Here is a 12572-nt window from a genome sequence, read left to right as displayed (position 1 = left end):
AGAACTCGAACCACCATGTTACCCTCAGCCGTCCATCACCAGTTCAAGGACACCAAAAGCTCCCAGGGTAAAACCCCGTTCAGAGCCCAAAAACCAAATGCCAGATCACCCCGCTTAATCAAGCTACTGCCTGTAATTTTCCAATATTCTTTCCACCGACACTTCTGTGCCAACTCCAAGAACCCCACCCCCCGCCACAAACGAACAGCCCTGACCACCTCAGGCTCGTGAGCGCCCCAACACCGCCAAAGCCCTTTCAATCCCCTCCTGTATGGCCAATGCCCATAAATCGATCCCAATGTCGTTCAAATGCACGCCATCCTTTGCCCAAAAATCTCCAACCCCCGCTTCAAGATCAAGATGTTGCACGCTTACTCCCCCGTTCCTGGCAACAAAAGCTGATATGGCTCTGTTCAACTTTACTCGTGCCCTATTAATTCCCTTCAATGATCTGGACTCCCTCCATTTTTTTCTCGGCACAATGTCGGACCAAACTGTCAACACCTCAGGAAAGGATGTCCATAACCTTAAAAGATCAATTCGAATATCCCTCATCAATTCCCTAACCGGCCGAGCCCCCAGATCACCCCCCCCCCCCGTGTGCACCACCAAAATATCCGGCGCCCGGTCCAAACGAGCTGACTTATGGAATTCAGGCAGCACCCTTCTCCATACCATCCCTCGAAAACCGAGCCACCGAACCACAACTTGCTCTCTGTTAAAACCCAGTTGCCTACCATCTGGCCTCACGTCCACCCGCAGCGCCCCCCAGTGGACGAAAGAGTGTCCTAGAATCCAAACTAACAACGGGACGCCACCTGCAACAAGACAACCAAAAGGTAATCAATTCTTAACGAGATAAAAAACACATAAGCCCGCATACCTAATGCCGTACATAGGACAAGTAACGATCAGAACTCCACCTCCCAATGCATTTTATCACGTCCTTGCCTAAACCCAAGCCATTCGCTTCTGACGCCGCACCAATTCTGAATGAATGTGACCTGTGTACCTCAGGGCTAAGGCCCAACTCCACGATCCCTTTCTTAAACACCGTTATGTACTGAAAACGTGACAAAAAATCTCCATTTTCATGACACAATAATGGGCCCTTTCGCCCTAACCAAACCTGCCAGTAAGCCATTAAACATCTCCTAGGACAAAGGAAAGATCCATTAACCTCACCCAATACTACTCGCTTACCTCTACCCAATTGATCCGTTTTCCCACGCCTAATCCAAAATTCAATGCCCTTATCCCGACCGCTCACGTCCTCGGCAAACAAACCCCCAACCTTATTCCTGCTTCGTGCCACCAATTCACCTAATCTTAGCGCACCAAAAAACGCCAATGAAAAAGCCAACCTAAACAGTATGGCTTCAAAAACTGAACAACAAATCTTATCTAACACACAACCCAACCGTTCTAAGATACTAAAAGTCACCGGTCTTCGTTTATCCAACACTTTACCTCCTCTCCTAAAGCCCTTGAGAGCTTGCTTCACTAAAAAGGACTTCCTAACATCCTTCCTCCCCTGCAATTTAAAACCAAACGCTAGTCCTGCAACAAACTTGGCAACTTTTGAAACAGACCATCCAAACTCCGCTGCCCTTCCCACCAAAAACAACACTGCCATCTCTCTATCTCCATCACTCTCAACCACACCCCACTGCAGAATCCAACTTTGCCATACTCGCCACGATGCCTCGTATGATGCCCAGGTCTGCCTTGTGATGGACTCCCGTATTAACTGTCCCACTCCTCCATAACCAGCTGCCACAACCGCCCGAAAACGATCCCACTGTCAAGGCATCTGCTATGGAATTTTGTACACCTGGAACATGGACTGCTGTAATCCAAGCATTCTAATTAAGACAACAAAGAACTAGTTCCCTCAGCAGCCTAATCACCGGCGGGGATGAGGCCGACAAGCTGTTGGCAAAACACTCCCCCCAAATAGTAACTGCAACAACAATAGGAAACAACTCCAAAAACGCCAGGTTCCTCGTAAGACCCCTCTCCTTCCACATATTCGGCCACTCACCAATGCTCCACCGCCCTTTCCAGTAGGCCCCATAACCAGCACCTCCTGCAGCATCCGTAAATATCTCACAATCAAAACTGCTTAAAAACTCATGCTTGATTAATGACCTGCCGTTATAATTTTCCAAAAACAACTTCCAAACCTTCAGATCCTCCTTGTGGTCCTTATTTAAGCGAATGAAATGATGGCGCGCACGCACTCCTGCTGTCGCTCCTGTAAACCTGCGACAAAATATTCTGCCCATTGGCATAATCCTGCATGCAGAATTCAAACGCCCTAAGAGCGATTGTAGCTCCCTCAGGGTCACCTTGTGCAACCTCCCGACTCTATCGACTTCCTGCTTAAGCAAACTCCATCCTTTCTGTATCAATTACAATGGTGCAAGGTCCTTCCGTTTTTTCTTCCGCCAATGGTACGCCAAAATGCTCTGCTACCCACACCATAGTATCTAACAAATTCCTACACAACAACGATTACGGAGGGCCTATAAACAAAAAATCATCCAAATAACGAATGACCGACTTAACTGAAGCCAGGTCCCTCACCACCCATTCCAAAAAGGTACTAAACGTTTCAAACAAAGAACACGAAATTGCACAACCCATTGGCAAACACCTATCCACATAGTATTCCCCTTTCCCAAAACAACCTAACAACGGGATGCTATCTGGACTGGCAGCAATCTAAAAGCCGACTCGATATCAGTCTTAGCTAGCAACGATCCTGGCCCATAACCCAGTACCCATTGCACCGCCGCATCAAATGATGTATATTCAACCGAACACAATTCCTGTGCAATGCCATCATTCACCGAAAGCCCCTTCGGGTACGACAAATGCTGAATCAAACAAAACTTATTCAGCTCTTTCTTGGGCACAACCCCCAACGGCGAAACAATCACCCCTCTGCTAGGTAATTCCTGAAACAGTCCAGACATCCTGCCCAATTCCACCTCCTTAGCCAACTTCACACTAACCACTTCCGGATGAAGGGAAGCCGACATCAAATTTTTAACTGAAAAGGGGACCTCGTGATCAGGAGGAGGGATTCTAAAACCTTCCAAAAAACCATCTGAAATGACCTTAGCCTTCAACTGATCCGGATACCTACTTAGAAAGGGGGCCATCGCGTGAACCCTCACTGGAGTCACCCCCTTGACCGGCACCCACTGTCGGCTTTCCCTTACTCTTGTTAAAGCATTTTGATGCTCCGTGTGAACTTCCATTACAATGGGAGCACACGTGTTTGAATTTACAGGAGTTCCCGTACTTACATTGGCCATCGTTAAATTGCCAGCAAGTTCCCGCTTCCTTTTTAGTGCCTTGTGCCACCTGACTACTTCCCCCGTGTCCTGCTGATTGGTACCCACTACTGCTGCTCCCATGAAAGGACTGCCCATACCTCACTGGGGCCATAACCTTCAGCCACAACCCAATGTCCTTTTGATCCCATCTAATCTCCGAGCGGACTGCCTTCTTCTGCCAAAATTGCTCATCATATCGTAACCACGCCTGACCCCCGTAAGTACGATGAGCCTCCCCAATAGCATCAAGGTAGCAAAATAAACCCAAGCAATTATCCGGAGCATTTTCCCCAATAACGCTACCCATTATTGCAAAAGCTTGTAACCAATTGACAAACGTCTGAGGAATCAACCTCCACCTACGCTTCTCTTCCTCCTCTTTTTTACTGTCGTCCTTTTTTCCCTTGTCCAGGTTAAACTTTTCCAACGGAAGAAGGGAAAAAATTTCAACATACTCATCCTGCCAGATTTTTTCCTTAACCTCTTTTTTTAAGTGTGCCCCCAACAGTCCCTCAAAGCACACATATACCTCCCCTTTCACCCTATCATCCAGTTTTACGGTATCTGCTTTCTCCTTTTCAGTCTGCACACAAACCGATACCCCAGAAGGTGTCCTGGCTGCATACACCGCCGACGTGGCCGACTCACTCCCCGCCTGCGACAACACCGGTTGACTAGGTAACCAATCCCCTGCCGGTGACAACCCTCCCTGGTTGGCTCCACCACCATCTATTCTAGCCAAAATTTTGGACATGCTAACCAAAATATCCCTAAGCCCCACGACGTCCGACCCAAGACCTCCCCTTACATTTTCCCCGCTGGGCCCAGCCAACTGCCTATCACTTCCCCCATCCGCTAATGACCCCGCGGGCGACAAACCATACATAGACTCATACTCTCCAAGCTGCGCAGATGCTGTGTCCCCGCCAGCCGTACGTCCCGAGTCCTGATGATTGCTTGATTCGCCTTGATCCTCTCCATACTCCGATCCGCCAGACTCCTGCTGTTGCTCCAGGCCCGTGCCCCTGGCCTCCTCGTCACCAGGGGGGACCTGAGCACGTGCCTATATCCCCGCCGATCGTCCTCCGTCCGTCCCTGCTCCGGTCCTCCCCACCAGCCGTGGCACTCCGCGACTTCCGGACCCGGACTCCCCAGCCCGATCCTTGCTGGTCCGTGGGTGACTGCCAGGCAGCCCTGTGCTGCTGCCCGCCGCTGCACCACCCTGGATGGGATGACTTGAGCCACGCAGCAGGTCCTCGAATTGCTGCTGCCTGCCCGTGTACCTGCGCTGCTGTCGTCCTCCGCTGTTATGTCTGGCAGGCACCCCGACTGGTACATCGCCAGGTGTGCCTGCCGTGCTGGTGGTCCCTCTGGTCCCCTCGTTTGCTCTGGCATTCCCTCTTTTATTAAATACGCAGCGCCATGAAGCGCCACCGGCTCTTGCAGCGGGGGGCGTGTCCATGCACCCACCTCTCACTTCCTGTGCGCCCCTGTCACATGTCGCCGGGGCTGGAGATGACGTAGGCCGCACTTCCGGTGAGGCTCCGGCCCCCGGTTGATGACGTGGCTGCAGCGCGGGTCTTGCTTCCGGCGCAGCCCGGGCTCTGGTATTGCGGACCGCCGCCGGACCAGGCCGCACTACGACCGAGCGGGGAACTTCAGTCGCGAACCGCGACACGATGCTGGAGGCGCCCGCAAACCGGCTGGGCGGATTCCTGCTGTGGCGGGCGCGCTGGTGGGGGATTTCGCCGGCATGCTCACCGGACGTAGGGTCCCCTGAGGGGCTCCGCAGCCTGCGCCTGCTGCCCGTACTGACCATCTCCGGCGAAAGCCTCTCGGGGGGCGGCGTCCTCCTGGCGCTTCTTCCGGATCCCGACGGAGATTCCTCTGCCCCGGCACTCCCCGGCTATCCAGACAGCTGGGACTCAAGCCACCCTCCATGCCTGGATCTAGCAGCCTCCCTCAGCTTGGTGATAAGGGACTCAACGGTCTCCATAATGACCGGTAAGTGTCCCAAAAACGATAGATAAGTTGTAAGGTTTTTTGTTTTTTTTTGGTGCGCTACAACTTTCCCCACTGACTTCCTTTCTGGACTGACCGTTTTCCCGCACTTTTCCCTATTATACCTCCCCCCCAAATCCCGCCCCTCCAAACTTATAACCAATCCCAATCATTGGGATTCAAAATTGCACCCTCCTGGCCCATCCTGGTCATGTGGGGCTTCCATCTAGCTTCCCTTGCTTCCAGCCCCCTTCTTGAACACACTTGTTTTATTTTTCCTAACTGGATTTGAGAACCGCAGCATCTTTTAAATTTGCAACATGTCAATTCTTTCAGTGGTTTTGCTGCATTTTTGCAGTGTTTTTTTGTGTGAAGAAAAACAAACTTTACCAAACGTGCTGTAGACAAATCACAGCAAAAAAAGGTGATGCAACAAAAACGCAACAAAAAAAGCAGTAAAAAGGCAACAAAACCTGAGTTTTGAACACATTTTTACTGCCAAGAAAACAGGTTTTGGCTCCAGAAAAAAAAACTGCTAAAATGCTGCATGTGAACATAGCCTAAAGTGTTATTTAAAGTCTCAAGTATGATGAATGAGTCAATGGGGTGCATTATTTTGGGCTGCTCTAAGGTAGATCACACCCTCTTGCTATTTGAGAACCCGCACCAGATAAACTTTCCAATATAGTGAACTAGAAACCACTTATTTAAGTTTTGATCAGATAAAGTTTTTTCACGTCATCTGCAGAAACGAAACTGGCAAACTGGAAAATCCGTGGTTTTCTATACTGTATATGCAGTTACATAATGCTAGAATGGCTTCTCATAGTACAAATCAGGACGACCGATGGACCTGCTAGAAAACTCCACTGTATTGATCTGTGTGGTTTTGTGGTGTGCAAACAATTTTAGATTTCCATTTGAGTGACCTTACAATGATCTTGTATGCTGGAATATGACTGAGTAATAATTTACAGCAATTCTCTGACCCCAGATCTCAACTTGATGTGTTATGTTCTATGTATAGCTGCAAAGCATTAAAAGGCATGTGCACAATCCTTGATACTCAAGTTACACACACAGAATACTTGCTGGATAGGCCATACAGCGTTCACTTAGATCAATAGAGACAAATCAAGTTTTAGAATGTTCCTTGAAGAATACGCACCATTGTGAACGCTATTATGGAAATTGTACTGAAAAGATATGTTCAACGCCACAAAACGTCTCCTCTGAGCACAGGACTCCGCACTAACACTGCACTGTTGTGCTGGACAGCCACAGGTTATGTGCATTTGTGTGTTCTCACTTAATGATAAGGTTATGCTTTTATGTGCTGTAATATGTGTTTTACTAATATTATTATTATTATCATCAGTATTAACTGTATTACTAGAAAGTCACCTCCCATTTTATGACATCAGGTACTTTGTAATTTATCACTTTTACTACAAAACACACATTTAATACATTTCAACATAAAAGGAAACAGTGAAGATGAATACTGACAGCAGGGGTCCAACTATATTCTAGCCTTTTTGGGGGGAAAGGACGAGGAAAAATTATGATTCTTTTTGTGATGATTAATATCTTAAATCTACGTTCTTAAACTCGCTTTTGGTGAGTTTTTGATGTTGCAGATTTCTGGACCTCTTAGATAAATTAGTTTACTTGTGTTTTTTCATTGTGTGGGTTTATTTTTACATGCGTTTTTATCGCATTTTTGATGTTGCGTTATTTTGTCTCTTGTTGGTTTGTCATTTTTTTTTTAAATAAAGCTGCTTTGTTTTTGATACTTCCTGGTAGTTGGCTTTGACAAAACTTTATTGATACAGTCATGCGCGGATCACATTTGTTTTTCTTGCATTTTTGACTCTGCGTTTTTTGTCTCCAGCTGGTGTGTGATGTTTTAAATAAAGTTGTTTTGTTTTCTATACTTCCTGGAATTTGGCTTTGACAAAACCTTTTTGATACAGTCGTGTGCAGATTACATGCATATTTGATGCAGAAATGCACTAAAAACGCATGTGTGTTTTTACCATCGGATTTTCCGCACCTAATACAAGTCTATGGGAAAAATCCGCACATAAAGCTCAGTGTACCCGCGAGAGAAATTGTAATGTTGCAGATTTGAAACCTGCAGCGCAGGTGAGTTTATGCTGAGTAAAAAAGAAAGGACAATGGGCATCACATTATCATATTTCTATAAATCCCATTCGCTTTGCTGGAACTGAAAGGCCACGTTCACACGTTCAGTATTTGGTCAGTATTTTACATCAGTATTTGTAAGCTAAAACCAGTGGAACAATCAAAGGAAAATTATAATTGAAACACGTCACCACTTCTGCGTTTTTCACCCATTCTTGGTTTTGACTTACATATTATATATAATATTAACATATTATTCGTCTATTCAAGTGTGCAGCGGTTTTATATCGTGCGGTATTTATGTATAGATTGATTTGATAGCAGGTATTTCCATGATGCTCTTCACAGATCCCTTGGTATAATTATTTATACAGTATATTCCATTTTTAATTGAATTGTTCAACGTCTCCTATACAGCATTCTGCTTTTTTTATACTTAGTGTATGAAACATTAAAGGCGTATTCCCATCTCCAAGATCCTATCCCAATATGTAGTACATGTAATAATAATGATGTTAGCAAATACCTCCAATTAGAAATGTAGTATAGTTTTTCTGATTCGATATGTCTCTTTCCTCATGTGCAGGTATTGCAGAACCTAAGGTATCCATGGTTACGACCACTAATATACTGAAAGTTAGTTAGCTAGTTGCTAGTGGTCGTAACCATGGATACCTAAGGTCCTGCAATGCCTGCACATGAGGAAAGAGACATGGTGAATCAGAAAAACTATTCTACATTTCTAATTGGAGGTAAATCCTAATATTATTATTATCCCTACTACATTTTGGGATAGGATCTTGGAGATGGGAATACCCCTTTAATCACTAATGTCCCTATTCAGAGGAATGGCACTTCATACCAATTATCTCAACAGATAACCCAGGGTAAATAGGTCTGAGTGGAGAATTGATCCATCAATTTAAAACTATTGTTTTTTGTTGAATTCACAGCTAAGAAATGATCTATTTTTATCTCCAATGTGAGTATTTAAACTATTCACAGACTTATCCAATTGGAGTAGAATAAACTAAAAATTTACTTTTAATAGATGTATTACAACAACTCACTACAAAATACGTATTGATAAAATAACTAAAGACCTTTGCATCCCTAGGCTATAGTCACAGTAGGGTGTTAAAATTAAGCACTAGTATAAATACAGATATTCCTAGTACTTATTAACAATCTAGCATAGATTTATTAAGTCCACACTAGTGTCACTGAAATCTCATTTATGTGGAGCACTCATACAATAAACTGTGTGCCCCTCAAAACTACAGAGTGAAAAGGTGAATGAGATACACAGAAGTTTAGAGTTAGATACACCTCAGCTTTATCAGAGTGCCTTTGTCCCAGCTACTGCAGCATTGCCTATCTAGCCTAAAGCCCCCGTCTCACATAGCGAGATCGCTGCTGTGTCACGGTTTTAGTGACGCAACAGCGACCTCACCAGCGATGTCGCTATGTGTGACACTTTGCAGCGATCAGGCCCCTGCTGTGAGGTCGCTGATCGCTGCAGAATGTCCTGGACCATTTTTTGGTCGTTGCCCTCCCGCTGGTCAGCTCACATCGCTGTGTGTGACCAGCGGGAGCAGCGATCAGGCTGGTAACCATGATAAACAGCGGGTTACTAGGGGCACACGCGCACTTAGCAACCCGCTGTTTATCATGGTTGCGAGCCTGCTAAAGTGAGCGGTAACCTCCCGCTCACTGTAGCAGAGTGGTAACCATGATAAACAGCGGGTTACTAGGTGCGCGTGTGCCCCTAGTAACCCGCTGTTTATCATGGTTACCAGCCTGCTCCGGCTTCAGCAGGCTGGTAACCAGCAGCAGGACATCGTGGAAAGATTGTTTCCACGATGTCGCTGCTCCCCTGATCGTTGGTGAGCCTGCCTGTTTGACAGCTCACCAGCGACCACATAGCGACGCAGCAACGATCCCTGACAGGTCGTATCGTTGTCGGGATCGTTGCAGCGTCGCTAAGTGTGACGGGGCCTTAATTACTAATGCAAACACAACTAAACCCTACATTCAGGGTCGGACTGGGGTCTCTGGGGCTCACAGGGGGAATTGACTCTAGGGGCCCACCTTACAGCTATATGCAAATACTTGTTAGTCGTTATCCCTGTTATAATAGAGCGTCGACTGTAAAACATAGGCGGCTCCTGCACACCTACTGTGCGCCACTATTACTGGGATTTACAATTACAGTAGTTTGCATTAAAGGAGTATTCCTATCTCTAAGATCCTATCCCAATATGTAGTAGGTGTGTTAATAATAATATTAGCAAATACCTCCAATTAGAAATGTAGTATAGTTTTTCTGATTCACTATGTCTCTTTTCTCATCTGCAGGCATTGCAGGACCTTAAATATCCATGGTTACAACCACTAGCAACTAGCTGTCACTATATCAGTGGTTGTAACCATGGATACCCAAGATCCTGCAATGCCTGCACACGCGGTAAGAGACATAGTGAATAAAAAAAACTATACTACATTTCTAATTGGAGATATTAGCTAATATTATTATTATTACACCTACTACATATTGGGATCTTAGAGATAGGAATTTCCCTTTAAAGGGGTTCTTTGATTAAAACAAGTTATCACTGATCCATGGGCTACACAGGATAGGTGATCACTTATTGATCGTTTGGGTCCAACCATTGGAAACTGCAACGATTAGAAGAATGGGGACGTTTTATCCCTGACAGGACACTTATCCTCACTTTAAAATGGAGCTGCAGGTGGGATGTCTGACTACAGCCTCATTCATTCTCTTGGGGGCTTCCAAAAAAGAGCAGCGCTCACAGCCACTGAGGGAATGAATGGATCAGTGGACAAGTTGCACATCCAATCTAATGAGCAGAAAAGCTCCACATTCTGCCAATCGGTGCAGTTCCCAGCAGTCAGAACCACACCAATCAATAACTTATCACTTATCCTGTGGAGAGGTGATTACTTGTTTTCACCGGAGAACCCTTGTAAATGCATCTCTGCTGCTTTGGTTCAAGTATTTAATCTCTAAGGCCACGGCCCCACTATCAGTATTTGGCCAGTATTTTCTCTCAGAAGTGGGAGCCAAAACCTGGTGCGGAACAATCAGAGAAAAGGTATAATAGAAACAAGTCACCAATTCTGCATTTATCACCCACTCCTGGTTTTGGCTCCCACTCCTGAGAAAAAATACCAACCGAATACTGACCAAATACTGATAATGGGACTGTGGCCTAATGGAAATAACCTTCTCCTAGTTAATATCAGTGAGAACAAATGACCGCCTTACACAACGCAATCCACTGTACCAACACCAATAATACCACATACAAGGAACAAATACTGCCACACCATGACCGGACCACATATTACCACCATATAGTGACCGAATAATACCACAAACAAGGAACAAAAACCGCCACACCATGACCAGACCACATATTACCACCACATAGTGACCAAATACTACAATACTGATCATGAATACAAACCACAATACTAACACTGTTATTAAAACCAGTGGCATTATACACAGGAGCTCTGTATATAGTGTCAGTGTACAGGTAATACAGTGATCACTGATGACATTATACACAGGAGATCTGTATATAGTGTACAGGTAATACAGTGGTCACCAGTGACATACACAGGAACTCTGTATATACAATATATTGTATAGTGTAAGTGTACATGTAATACACTGACTCATCAGTGACATCTCTAGGTGAAGTCCTTCATCATCGCTCTTCTTCATCTGGCACAGACCGCCATCACTTCTTCCAGTCAGGACTCATCTCTGCAGAAAATAACACACAGTTATCAATAACTGATCTCTTCTAGAGCACATTCCCACTTTTTCCCCCTGACTTCTACATTACACCAGTTGAAGAAAAAAAGTGACATAGTGCCGCTCTGCACAGTAACAGGACCCCAGCTTTTACCCCCCCCCCCCCTCCATGGAAAACAGTTTCCTAAAAAGTAAATGATATTACAGAAGTAATAATGTCCCTAATTGGACCATAAAGTAATAATGTTCCCCACTCGCCACCATAAACTAATAATGTATGTTCCTCAATCTGACCCCAAACAATAATTAAGTCCCTTTTCCAGACTGCCACCCCCAAGTGTCCAGCCTTGCCTCCCCACCCATATATCCATCTTGGGCCCCCCAATATATCCATCCTGGCCCCCGTGTGTCCAGCCTGCCCAACCCCCAATATATCCATCCTGGCCCCCATGTGTCCTGCCTGACCCCCCTCCATGTATCCATCCAGGCCCCTATGTGTCCAGCCTGCCCCCCTCCATGTATCCATCCACGCCCCCATGTGTCCAGCCTGCCCCTCCATGTATCCATCCAGGCCCCCATGTGTCCAGCCTTCTTCCCCCATGTGTGTCCATAATCCAGGCCCCATGTGTGTCCATGATCCAGGCCCCCATGTGTGTCCATGACCCGGGCCCCCATGTGTGTCCATGACCTGGGCCCCCATGTGTGTCCATGACCCGGGCCCCATGTGTGTCCATGACCAGGGTCCCCATGTGTGTCCATGATCCGGGCCCCCATGTGTGTCCATGATCCGGGCCCCCATGTGTGTCCATGATCCGGGCCCCCATGTGTGTCCATGATCCAGGCCCCCATGTGTGTCCATGATCCAGGCCCCATGTGTGTCCATGATCCAGGCCCCCATATGTGTCCATCCAGGCCCCCATTCCATTTCACAAAAAAAAAAAATTCAAAAAAGCCATCAAAGAACAGAGGAAGGGGTGTATGCAATCACATGCCTATTACGGTCACATGTTTAGAACGGACCATCTGAAGATATGCAAATTGCAAGTATTTTCTACTAGGTAGGGAAAATTAACATATGTTGAAATCTGCCAAAACCCAAATAATTAAATAAATAAAATATGTTAGTATCGACGTGACATAGTTCTTGGGATGCGAACTGGTAATAAAAAGGGAAAAAGAAGAGCCAAACAGTGGATTGCTACTTGTGTTCTAAAGATTGGTGCAATTAACAATTGTGCTAGTGGGTTTATACAAGTTCAAATGACCTAGTAACTAGAATTATATTT

The 12572-nt window shown here is 45.8% G+C and overlaps 1 protein-coding gene across 2 annotated transcripts in view; it reads left to right on the top strand.

Annotated features, from left to right (window-relative positions):
* LOC141259038 (beta-galactoside alpha-2,6-sialyltransferase 1-like) overlaps positions 1 to 12572 on the top strand; it is a 120775-nt gene that overhangs the window by 24400 nt on the left and 83803 nt on the right. The window contains exon 1 of one of the 2 annotated variants that reach the window (XM_073674453.1): positions 6486 to 6632. The exons of the other annotated variant lie outside the window; for it this stretch is intronic. The gene's annotated coding sequence lies outside the window, so the exon portion shown is untranslated. Of the gene's footprint in view, positions 1 to 6485; positions 6633 to 12572 lie in introns of those variants that run through there. 2 annotated transcript variants of the gene reach the window in all.

Source organism: Phyllobates terribilis, unplaced genomic scaffold, assembly GCF_046119375.1.
Source record: "Phyllobates terribilis strain yellow unplaced genomic scaffold, ASM4611937v1 Scaffold_3__8_contigs__length_932513732, whole genome shotgun sequence".
In the NCBI taxonomy this organism is placed as follows: domain Eukaryota; kingdom Metazoa; phylum Chordata; class Amphibia; order Anura; family Dendrobatidae; genus Phyllobates; species Phyllobates terribilis.
The sequence above is the reverse complement of the archived record's forward strand: the minus strand, read 5'-3'. Positions and strand labels throughout refer to the sequence as shown.